We start from the raw sequence: 12,385 nt of genomic DNA on the forward strand, positions 1-12,385 counted from the left end.
ACAGCTGCCGCGAGGAGACCGCACTTCCGCCTCGCTCGCCGTCGTCCCGGAAGTGTCCGCTGCCGGCCCGGAAGAAGAATTCGCAGCCCACCTTCCACTTCTGGCGCGCCTGTGTGAGTTCGTTCCCGTTTGTGTCTTGGGTAGGTGTTTCTTATAACTGTAAGAGTCAAGTTGAGGGTGAAATCGGTTTTTTTAGTTTGTTCGCAGATTTCTGGCCTGGATGAAGGCGAGGGTTGCGTGTTTAAAGAAAAATGAAACGGACATAGTTTTCTGTAGAAGGTAGTGTGAAGGTGCAAAGGAAGCCCCTGCGTTAGGGGCGGTCGTGCATTCAGCCAGGCAACTTGCGCATTTTCATCATCTACAGGGTCCCTCCGGGCATTTGTGGGCTTTTTTTCCCCCTCTTTGAGAGACCTCAGGCGACCGCTGGATCAAACCAAACCGTCCGGACTGCGCCGCACGCGGATTCCTCTGGCTTCAGGGAGAAAGTTTGCTGCACCTGGCGAGGCGCGGTGTGTGGCCTAAGCGGGACAGAGCGTGGCATCTCCCCATAGTGCCCAGTCCCAGACCTTGGAGCGCAGGGTGTCGCCTTTTTCAGCTTTTGGGGCCTGTGAATTGTGGCAGTTGGAACGGCTCATTATGTCTGGCACTTGGAGTTCAAGCCCTTGCAGCAGACCGCTTGACCAAACTCAAGATTTTAGTTTAGGTTATCCCTCACAGATTAGGTTTGGAAACAGGACTTCTTATCCAGCCTGGCAGAATAGACCTTCACGTTTAGGGAGGCGGTGTTGGAATTTGGACATGAGACAGATCTGGGTACTTATTCTAGCTCTGTCACTCCCTAGGCGTGCATCCTTGGACTGATTACATAACCTTTCTCAAGTCTCTGTGTCTTATATGTAAAATAACTAACAGTAAATGCTTTTCTAGTAGGAATTTCACTTTAAGAATTAAATGGGTGGGGCTTCCCTGGTGGCGCAGTGGTTAAGAATCTGCCTGCCAATGCAGGGCACACGGGTTTGAGCCCTGGTCCGGGAAGATCCCACATGACACGGAGGAACTAAGCCTGTGCACCACAACTACTGAGCCTGCTCTCTAGAGCCTGCGTTCCACAACTACTGAAGCCCAGGTGCCACAACTACTGAAGCCCACATGCCTAGAGCCTGTGCTCTGCAACAAGAGAAACCACCACAATGAGAAGCCCGCACACCTCAATGAAGAGCAGACCCCACTCTCTGCGGCTAGTGAAAGCCCACGTGCAGCAAGAAGACCCAATGCAACCAAAAATAAATAAGTTAAAAAAAAAAATTGGTGGGAATTCCCTGGTGGTCCAGTGGTTAGGACTTGGCACTCTCACTGCCTGGCCTGTGTTCAGTCCCTGGTTGGGGGACTAAGATCCTGCAAGCCACACTGTGCCAGGCAAGAAAAAAAAATTAAATGGGACTATGATTGTATGTATAGTAGTTCCCAGCCCTTAATCATTATTCGACAAAAGATTACTGTCCTTACTTGCTTTAGTGTATGACATTCTCCTGTTAGAAAGACTTGTTTTGACATTAAAGTAATAATTTTCAAAGAATTTTAGGGTAGCAAAATCCCCTCTCCCCTTTTTATCCCCCCCCAAAGTCTGTCAGAACTTCTAATATATTAAATAGACACAGAGCTACTGTGGTTGAATGTGAGAGGATTGAGACCTCAGAGTATGTCCCTCTGGCCTTTTCCAGGAGCTACCCGCCCCTCAATCTCTATCTCCCTGGGAGACCCTAAAGCACCTGCACAGGACCCTGGGGCTCCAGGGACCATAATTTGAAAACTCCAGGTTAAAGAATTCTTTCCTCTGTCTCAGAACAAATGCTGTTGGAAGAGTAGTAGAAAGAGCCCAGGGCTTAAGTTGGAACACCTGAATTTTAGTTCTGGTTTTGTCACTTACCAATTGTATGACCTTTGACTACTCACTTAACTTCTTTGACCTCAGTTTCCTCCTCTGAAAAATGAGATTAATACCTGCCTCAAAGGATTATTGCAAATATTACATTAGATGATACAAATGAAGTGCAAAGTACTATGTACATGTTGTAAGATAACATTTTATAGCATTATAGCATTCTCCCCAGCACGCCTCTACTTCCTTGATTACTTTGCCTCCTGTGCCCCGTTCACTCAGTTGCATTGATTGCCACAGGAGAGAGGTGATTAAAAAAAAAAAAAAAAAAACCACCAGAAATCAAAATGCTTTTAAGTTTCAAAAGCCAAGGAAGCAAGAAAGCTTAGGTAGTGATGCATCCCCCTCTCTCACAGTCCTAGGGTGTTGCCTGGGTGTGAGGTGGGAGGAGTAATGATGATAGATACTTAGATGTGCTTGGAGATCTCAGAGGAGAGAGGACATGGATGTGTACATTGTTCCCTGTGGAGCTGGGGAGGTGGCAAGCCTTGCAGAGTTCCCCTCAGTGTCAAGCATGATGCAACAACAGTAGGGTAGCCATAGCCACGTGAGTGTCTAGGCTGTAAGCGCTACTTTGATGCAGGAAGCAACCAAATGTTTTACTTGTGCACAGAAGTAATTCAGAGAAAGCCAGACCTGAGATGCCATAAGATGAGGACAAAGAGAAGCTAGCTGTGGCCTAGGTGGACCCACCACCGAAGCCCACAAGACTAGAGAGGAATGAGGATGACTCAGTGGTCACTAGTATGGACTGAGCACCAGATACTCCTTTCCCATGAAGGGCTTTGGAGTACCCACTTCCTCTCTCCAACCAGGGAAAGAAGGGTGAGGAGGAGGCTGATTGCCTTATGTCATCCTGAATTATGATTCTGTCACCCAGCATGATGGGGATTCAAAACTAAGTCCAGTTATAGAAATAGAAAATTAGATCCTTTGCACAGAGAATTTGTGAACTCAGAAGGGGAGACCAAGTTGGAGACGTAGGAGGCTCCTGAGCATCCTTTGTCCCACAAATGTACTGAACATACAGCTACACACAGTCATTTCATCGGAGAGAAATCCAGAAACTAGCTGAATGGCTCCCACACGGAAGGTGAATGAGAAAATACCCACATCAAAACGGGCAGCAAAGTCTGAGACACACTCTGGCCATATAAGCCCCACCTCCTGCACAGCTCCATACAATTGGGAGGAAATCCCCAACTCCTAGCTTCTCCTTGAGGATTGACGTGTTTGGACTGCACATCCAGCACCTCAACTTTTAAGAGTCTCACTGAGGGCCTGACCCCCAAAACACTTGACTCTGAAATCCAGTGGGATTTGCATCCACCAGATCCACAGGACTATAGCAAGCAAAGGAGCAGTTCTTAATGGGCACATGAGCACGTGCAATGGCTGTTTCCCCAAGGCTCAGTGCAGAGGGAGCAGACAAAAATGCCTATCGTTCTGTCTTTCCCTGGAAGGGATTTGACTGCATACTTTCCAAGCTGCTGCCTAAGGGTCTGCTTCTAATTTAGCACTCATCTAAAGGCTGGCTGTGGTCCTCCTTGAAGCCCCAAATAGCTGATGGGTGCTTTCCCTGACTTTCCCACTGGTTCCCTCCAACAATGAAACCAAGTCACCGTTTCTTCCTGGAGGACCTTGTCCACACATCTAGTGCCCCAACATTTACAGCTGCCACCCAAGTGTGGGCCCCCAAGTTACCTGGCTTTGATAGCCAACCAGGCTTACATTCACAAGTCCCACAGCACCACATCAAACAAAAAGCAGTTTTTAAACGATTCAAGAGCACCTCCTAGTGGCTGTACTCCTGGGCTCAGTGCAGAGGGAGTAGGCTCCTCTGGACAAATTTCACTGTCCTGTATCCCGATAGAATATCAATAAGGAAACATTGGACTTAAACTACATGTTAGATGAGATGGCTCTAACAGACATACACAGAACATTCCAACCAATAGCAGCAGAATAACCATTCTTAAGCACACATGAAACATTTTCCAGGATGGATCATATATTACACCACAAAATAAGTTTTAATAAATTTAAGAAGATTGAAATCCTATCAAGCATCTTTTCCAATGACAAATGGTATGAAACTAGAAATCAGTTACAAGAAGAAAACTGGAAAATTCACAAATATGTGGAGATTAAACAACATGCTTTTGAAGAACCAGTAGGTCAAAGAAGAAATCAAAAAGGGAAATAAAAAAATCTAGAGAGGGCTTCCCTGGTGACGCAGTGGTTGAGGGTCCACCTGCCGATGCAGGGGACATGGGTTCGTGCCCCGGTCCAGGAAGATCCCACATGCCGTGGAGCAGCTAGGCCCATGAGCCATGGCCGCTGAGCCTGCACGTCCGGAGCCTGTGCTCCGCAACAGTAGAGGCCACAACAGTGAGAGGCCTGTGTACCACAAAAAAAAAAAAAAAAAAATCTAGAGACAAATGACAGTGGAAACATACCCTAGCAAAACTTATTGGATGCAGCAAAAGCAGTTCCAAGAGGGAAGTTTGTAGCAATAAATAACTATAATAAGAACAAAGAAAGAACTCAATTTAACTTTAAACCTCAAGGAACTAGAAGAAGAAGAACAAACTAATCCCAAATTTAGTAGAGGGAAGGAAATAACAAAGGTCTGATTGAAAATAAATAGATACTAAAAAGACGATAGAAAATACCAATGAGACTAAGAGCTGGTTTTTTGAAAAGATGAACAAGATAGACAAACTGTTAGCTAAACTAAGGAAAAGAAGGAGGACCCAAAGTCAGAAATGAAAGAGAAGACATTACAATTGATAATATAGAAATACTAAGGATCATAAGAAACTACTATGAACAATCAACAAATTATATAACCTAGAAGAAATGGATAAGTCACTAGAAATATACAGCCTGCCAGGACTGAATTATGAAAAAATAAAAAAACAGACTAATTACTAATTTGGACATTGAATTAGTAATCAAAACCTCCCAACAACAAAAGTTCAGGACCAGATGGCTTCACTGGTGAATTCTACCAAACATTTAAAGAATTAATACCAATACTCTCAAACTCTTCCAAAAAACAGAAGAGGAGAAAACACTTCTAAACTCATTTCACAAAGCCAGCATTACCCTGACACCAAAATCAGAAAAAGATACTACAAGAAAAAAAGATGACAGGCCAATACCCCTGATGGACATAGATGCAAAAAACCCTCAACAAAATATTATCAAACTAAATTCAACAGTACATTAAAAGGATCATACACCATGATCAAGTGGAATTTATTCCAGGGATGCAAGGATGGTTCAGCATCCATAAATCAATCAATATGATACACTACATTAACAAAATGAAGGATAAAAGTCATATAATCATCACAATGGATGGTGGAAAAGCATTTGACAAAATTCAACATACTTTTATGATAAAAACTCCCAAAAAACTGGATATAGAAGGAATGTACCTCAACATAATAAAGCCCATAAATGATAAAACCACAGCTAACATCATGCTCAACAGTGAACAGCTGAAAGCTTTTCCTTTAAGATCAGGAACAAGACAAGGATGCCCATTCTAATCACTTTTATTCAACATAGTACTGGAGTCCCTAGCCTGAGCAATTAGGCAACAAAAAGAAAAAGTCATCCACGTCATAAAGGAAGAAGTAAAATGGTCTCTTTTGCAGACAACATGATCTTATATAAAGAAAACCCTAAAGACTCTACCAAAAATCTGTTAGAATAAACAAATTCAGTAAAGTTGCAGGATATAATATCAATACACAAAAATCAGTTGTGTTTCTATACACTAACAATAAAATATCAGAAAGTGAAATTAAGAAAACAATCCTATGTACGGTAGTATCAAAAAGGATTAACTACTTAGGAATAAATTTAACTGAAGCGAAAGATCTGCGCACTTAAAATTATAAAACATTGATGAAAGAAATTGAAGAAGACTAAATGGAAGATATTTTGTGTTCATGGATTGGAAGAATTAATATTACTAAAATGTCAATACTACCAAAGTGATCTACAGATTCAGTGTAATTCTTATCAGAATTCTAATGGCATTTTTCATAGATATAGAAAAAAAAAATCCTAAAATTCATATGGCACTACAGAAGACCCCATATAGCCAAAGCAATGTTGAAAAAGAAGAACAAAGCTGGAGGCATCTCATTTCCGTATTTCAAACTATACTACAAGTCTATAGGAATAAAAACAGAATGGTATTGTCATAAAAACAGACACATAGATCAATAGAACAGAATAGAGAGCCCAGAAATAAACCCATGTATATAGATCTCTGTTTTAAACAATACACACAAATCAACTCAAAATGGATTAAAGACTTGAGCTTAAAAGCTGAAACAGTAAAACTACTAGAAAAACACAGGGGGTAAGCTCCTTGACAGTGGTCCTGGCAATGACTTTTTGGATTTGGCACCAAAAGAGAAAGCAACAAAATAAAAAATGAGACTACATCAAACTAAAAAGCTCCTGCACAGCAAAAGGAAACCATAAATAAAATGAAAAGTCAACCTACGGAACGGAGGAAAATATTTGCAAACCATACATCTGATAAGGGGTTAATATCCAAAATATCAAGGAATTAATACAACTCAATAGAAAAAAAGTAACACAGAAAATGGGCAAAGGATCTGAATAGACATCTCTCCAAAGAAGACATCCAAATGGCCAACAGGTACATGAAAAGTTACTCAACATCACTAATCAGGGAAATACAAATCAAAACTACAATAAGATATCACCTAACACCAGTCAGGTTTATTTTTAAAAAGGCAAGAGATAGTAAATGCTGGCCAGGATGTAGAGAAAAAGGAACTCTGGTGCACTATGAGTGGGAATGTAAATTGGTACAGCCACTGTGGAAAACAGTATGGAGATTCCTCAAAAAGCTAAAAATAGAACTACCGTGTGATTCAGCCATTCCACTTGTGAGTATATATCCAAAGGAAATGAAATCATTATCTAGAAAAGATATCTGTACTCCCATGTTTATTGCAGCATGATTCACAATATCCAAGGTATGGAAACAACCAAAGTGTCCGTTAATGGATGAATGAATAAACAAAATGTGGCATATATGTACACAATAGAATATTATTCAGCCATGAGAAAAAAGGAAATCTTGCCATTTGTGACAACATGGATGAGGCTGGAGGGCATTATGCTAAGTGAAATAAGCCAGACGGAGAAAGACAAATAGGGTGTGGCATCACTTATATGTGGAAACTTTTAAAAAAATAAATGGAACTCAAAGAAACAGAGTAGAATAACGATGGTTGCCAGGGACTGGGTGGTGGTGGTGAGGGAAATAGGGAGAGGCTGGTAAAAGGGTACAAACTTTCAGTTAATAAGATAAATAAAGTCTAAGGATCTAATGTAAACATGGTGACTATAGTTAATAACACTGTATTGTATAATTGAAATTTGCTAAGAAAGTAGAATTAAGTGTTTTCATTAAAAAAAAGTAAATATATGAGGCAATGGATGTGTTTCTTAACTTGATGGTGGGAATCCTTTCACAATCCATGCATATATAAAATCACCACGTTCTATACTTTAAATATATCACAATTTTAAATGTCAACTATACCTCAATAAAGCTGAAAAAAAGAAAAAGAATTTGTGGACTCAAAATTCCAGGGGAATAAGATACAGGCACAGTTCCAGGTAAGAAGGCACAGTTCCAAGGAGGGAGGTTCTAGACATGTTCTCACATATGTCTGTCTCCCTGCTAACAAGAAAAGTGAGCTTGTCAATGGTAGGACCCAATTGGAGTCATCCTCTTGTTCCTATTGTGCAATGCAATGCCTGCCTCAAAGGACACAGTGTAAGTGTAATGATGGATCAGTTATGGAGGTAGGAACAGGGAGGATGGAGAAACGGACTTTTCCTCTTCATAGTGCTGTCTGCTGCATGCTGTGCAGACAGAGCTCGGGTAGAGGCTGATCAGACATTCTACTGAGTTCTCTCCTCCCTACACTCATCTCAGTACTGAGCCGCAAGAGGAAACTGCTGGGTAGAGGTCTGGGTATGAGATACACCTCCAAGGCCACCTGTACAAAGAGCCACTTCCTCTCTGCTGGCAGAAGTAACAGACCCATGAGTCAAGTAATCGATCTTTTCTCTGTTGACTTAGAGCCCAGAGACTGTGTCATTCAGAGGTGACCTTCATCCTGAGGGTACATCTCTCTCCTGCAGTTAAAATTGTCCTCGATCTCCGTCTCCTCCTGTGATCACCTGTAAAGGATCTTCCAAAATGTGTGATTCTTTTTATTAAAAAATGAAAAACCTAGGGCTTCCCTAGTGGCGCAGTGGTTGAGAGTCCGCCTGCCGATGCAGGGGACACGGGTTCGTGCCCCGGTCTGGGAAGATCCCACGTGCCGCAGAGTGGAGCCTGTGCTCCGCAGCGGGAGAGGCCACAGCAGTGAGAGGCCCGCGTACCGCAAAAAAAAAAAAAAAGAAAAGAAAAACCTGAAGGAAATTTGGTAAATCAGTGTTCAGTTGGAGAATGAGAACCATCTAGAAAAAATATATATATATTATATATAATGTAACTTTTTAGATATGAATTACAGGTATTATGCAATTATGTAGTCATGTAATATATACAGTGATATATATAAATGTATGTATTACAGGTACTATGAGCTTGTGAGGTCTGGTTCAATAGTCTCTATAAAGCTGTTGCCTTCATCTGATGCTGAAGCTTGAAATCTTCAGAGCAGACAGGAAGGGAAGATGGATGTAAAGAGGGGGAGGGGGAGGACAAACTGGAACCCCTAGGGACAGACTGGAACTCATGTCAGTCTCTCACTGCTCCCAACTCTGATGTCCTTCAGGAAAGGCTGGTGTCCTTTGTCACAGAAGGAAGTGCACCTGGAGCTGGGAGCAGAAGGAGGGCCCCGCAGCAAGGAGGGGAGCCAGCAGGTAAGCTACCCCCGCACCGACCTCTGGAGCATCAGTACCGTGGCTGCTTCACTCTCACCCTCCTAATCCCAGGCAAGATGTCTCCTGCGGCCCACCCTAACCAGATACCTACAGCCTAAGCAAGATGACATATTACAGAGCAACCACATAGTTCCCGCCGAGGTTTGATACAGTGAGGCGGTAGGTACACAGTTGTTTGCTACATATCTGTGTAGTCTCAGATGTATGTTTGAAATACCTTACAATTTAAGGTGTGAATCCATCTACATTCATTGTAGAACCCATAAGAAAAAGATGTCAAAATCCACCCGCTTCCAAAAAAAGTCGACTTTTTGGAACCAGTTAAAACATTATGTAAATGAATAGCCTTTCCAGTGAATAAATTAACAGGCCAGATGGAAACGATCCCGGTGATTCCAATTTCATCTGTCTTCTTAAGTGTTTGCAAAGTAATACCATACCTTAACATTAGCAGAAGAGATATAAGATAGGTTTTTGCTTGAAATTGGATTCCCGAGTACTCATTACACAAAATTAAACTGCAGTCGTTACATGGAATTAACTATGTAGCTTGTAAACCTGAACAACTAGACAAATATTTCACATCTTCACCATTTTGCTACACTTTGAGTTCGAGCTGGAAAGAACTGTGAAAACCTATACGTTAAAAAATTGTTTACTTATTTCAAAATGTGCAGAGGCTGAAGCAAAATACTAAATAACATTTCAAGTATTTTAATAATTTTCATTAGTCTCAACAATTAAGCACATTCACGAAGCTGACTTTGCGATCGTGTTCCGTTAAATTATAACTACCAAACTATAAACTAAAATTATAGTTAAGTAAAAATAGTCCAAATTAAAGCCACTGTTGCCACCCTATTTTATTAGCAATTAGGGAAAATAAGAGACACCAGGTTTTTCAGCTCTGTGACCTGCTAGGCAATCTAGGCCCTCGTTTCAAAGTCAAAATAACATCATTCTACTGCTGAGAACATGCTTTCTTGAGGTGGGTTGATCGGGTGAATTCTACATGTCTGTTTTTTGTTTTCTCTAGTTACTATGCTCCCCCACTGAAAAAGCCTTCACGCTCGTCTCATTGTGCTGTAATCCTACCAGCTGGAGATAACTACTGTTAACATTTTGCTATATGTCCTTTCACTTTTTTTTTCCATGAGGCACATATTGAATAGAACCCATTTAAAAATTAGTTGTTTGTACTATATTTACATGATCACTAAAACTAGGGAGATTTTTGAAAACAATTTTTGTTTTCAAATTATACTTAACCCTAAAATTTGGAAATGCTAGTGTTGCTACAAAATTTCAACTTAGAAAAATAACCCCCAACATGAAAAGTGCGAATTCACAGATGTGTTCAAATGCCAGAGCTGTTATTACCTGCATTCAGAGTAGAATACTCACCCCTGCCCCAGACACCCCAGCTGCAAACAACATAATTAAAAATGGGTATGGATCAGGACCACACGAGGTTATTGTTTCATGTAAGCTACCAGCTGACAGTTTTTGGGTGTGAAATATGGAGAGATGGCTCCTTTGGATTGCTGTTTATTATCCATTGACAGAGACTGAAATTAAATTCCTCAGACTGGGTTAGAAGAATGAAAAAGTGATGTAATTGAAATGGGCAAAAATAATTTGAATTGTACTTTTGAAACAGTAGAATGAACACAATTCATGAATAACCGACCGTCATTCTATGTATGAAAAATTTGTGGCGATTCATCCTTTTGTATACATCCATCCTCTAAGCAATTTCCCCAAGACATTCAGAACATCAGTACCATCCAATGACACAGTGTCCCCTGGGTGCTCCAAATAACCCCTCCAGTGATTATTCCCATACAGGTCCCCTCCTGAGTGACAGAAAAGAAATAACAGAAATCCACGATCATTACCTAGATGCTGTGAGGCTGCCTTTGCTGCTCCAGTGGGTGATGGATTGCTTAGGCAATTAGAAGCTCACAACCATTATTTAAAAGCATCATCATTCACATTGTTTCTCCGAGGCATATGGTAGCCAGAGCCCCGTGGAAAGAGGGCTACAGGATCACGCTGAGTTATTTCAAGTGTTCCCCTTCAGAATTGTTGGGATGAAGAGCCCCTAGCTGGGAAGGGCCAACGGAGTGAATAGAAATATCAGGAGGATCAGAGTGTCCACATGTTGCGGCGGTGAAGGCAACATGTGGATTGTTTTAGGAATCAGGGCTCTTAGGTCATCAGTACTGGCCCGGAAAGCCCTCTGCTGGTACGTGGGGGACATTGTCACACACCCAGGGAAGCTAGAGGTGGGGAGGAACTAACCCAATTCCTGCCAAGATGGCCGGGGAATGAGGAGAGCATGAAGGCACAGGTGTGTACCGGGAGAGGGGAAAAGAGAGCCGTGAAATGACACAGCTCCGTTCTTTGGCTCTCCCCAAAGAGCGCTTCATTTTCAGGCTAGATTTCCCCAGTTTGACTTATCTGAAAACGACCTTTTTGGGTTTTGTCCCTTCAACGTGACTTAATATTCTTCAAATCTTCAAATCGATACACTTTCAAATGTCTAATAGCCTCATTCTAAAGGGGCGATATTGAAATCAGGTTTGTGCTACTTTTATTTTCCTGATGCCTATTAAAATAAATACACGGTTATTAAATTTAACAGTGTTGACCCCTGTCCCCCTAAAATCATCTTGAGGCCCCCTCGTGGTACATGTCCCGCACTTTGAAAAGCTGCTCTGCCACAACCCTCCAAAAAACAGGAGTTCAGAGTTGCTAAGCTACTTAGCAGGATGGCAGCAAACCCAGGAGAGGCCAGGGCGTTGTTAACTTGTGTGTTGGGGTAAAAAGTGCGAGCTTTTAAACGAGCTCCGGGGAAGATGCCTTGCTTCCTCCCGGGAGTCCTCAACCCGGGGTCAGCCCAAGAGAACAGCTTGAACCTGCCACCTGGAAATCAGCCTAATGAGAATTTCCTGGCTTGAGATTGCCCCACCCTAATGAAAGTCCTGTAATGGGACCCTGAGGCTCGCCTCAAATGTTCGGACAATTCTGGGTGTAATTGGCTCAGGTGGTATCAAATAAGAGCCAGGAAAGTAGTGGCTGAGAAAGTGGAGAGGGGTAGGGAGAACTGGAGGAGTGGGGGAGGAAAAGGGGGAGGGGAAAGGGAGGGGGAGGGGGGAGACAGGAGAATGGGTCAGAGTCGGCAAGTGTCTGATAGCTTGTTTTTCTAAGAAAAAAAAAAAAGCTTCAAAATATGTCTGCCTGTCTCAACCAGCATAGCAAGTCTCCTTAGCTTTAGGGCCAAGGTAGCCTCGCACTTTTTCCTGTCTTGTACTATTTGCTTTAACTTAAATCTCGCTTATGGCAATCTAACACCCAGTAGCAGAAAACACATAAGCAAGCATGACTTTCTGCTGGCTAAAATCTCTTCATAGGCATTTCCGACTCAGATAAATCGCTGAGAAAAGCCTAGCCTGACGCCCGGTAAGACCAGAATTCTTC

At 42.1% G+C, this 12,385-nt stretch overlaps 1 protein-coding gene across 1 annotated transcript in view; it reads left to right on the plus strand.

Annotated features, from left to right (window-relative positions):
- The first annotated feature begins 1 nt into the window (after position 1).
- Positions 2 to 12,385, plus strand: part of LMTK2 (lemur tyrosine kinase 2) — a 174,876-nt gene continuing 162,492 nt past the window's right edge. The window contains exons 1-2 of the mRNA XM_067705467.1: positions 2 to 140; positions 8,794 to 8,881. The gene's annotated coding sequence lies outside the window, so the exon portion shown is untranslated. The remainder of the gene's footprint in view (positions 141 to 8,793; positions 8,882 to 12,385) is intronic.

This window comes from Pseudorca crassidens, chromosome 15, assembly GCF_039906515.1.
Source record: "Pseudorca crassidens isolate mPseCra1 chromosome 15, mPseCra1.hap1, whole genome shotgun sequence".
NCBI classification, from domain to species: Eukaryota; Metazoa; Chordata; class Mammalia; order Artiodactyla; family Delphinidae; genus Pseudorca; species Pseudorca crassidens.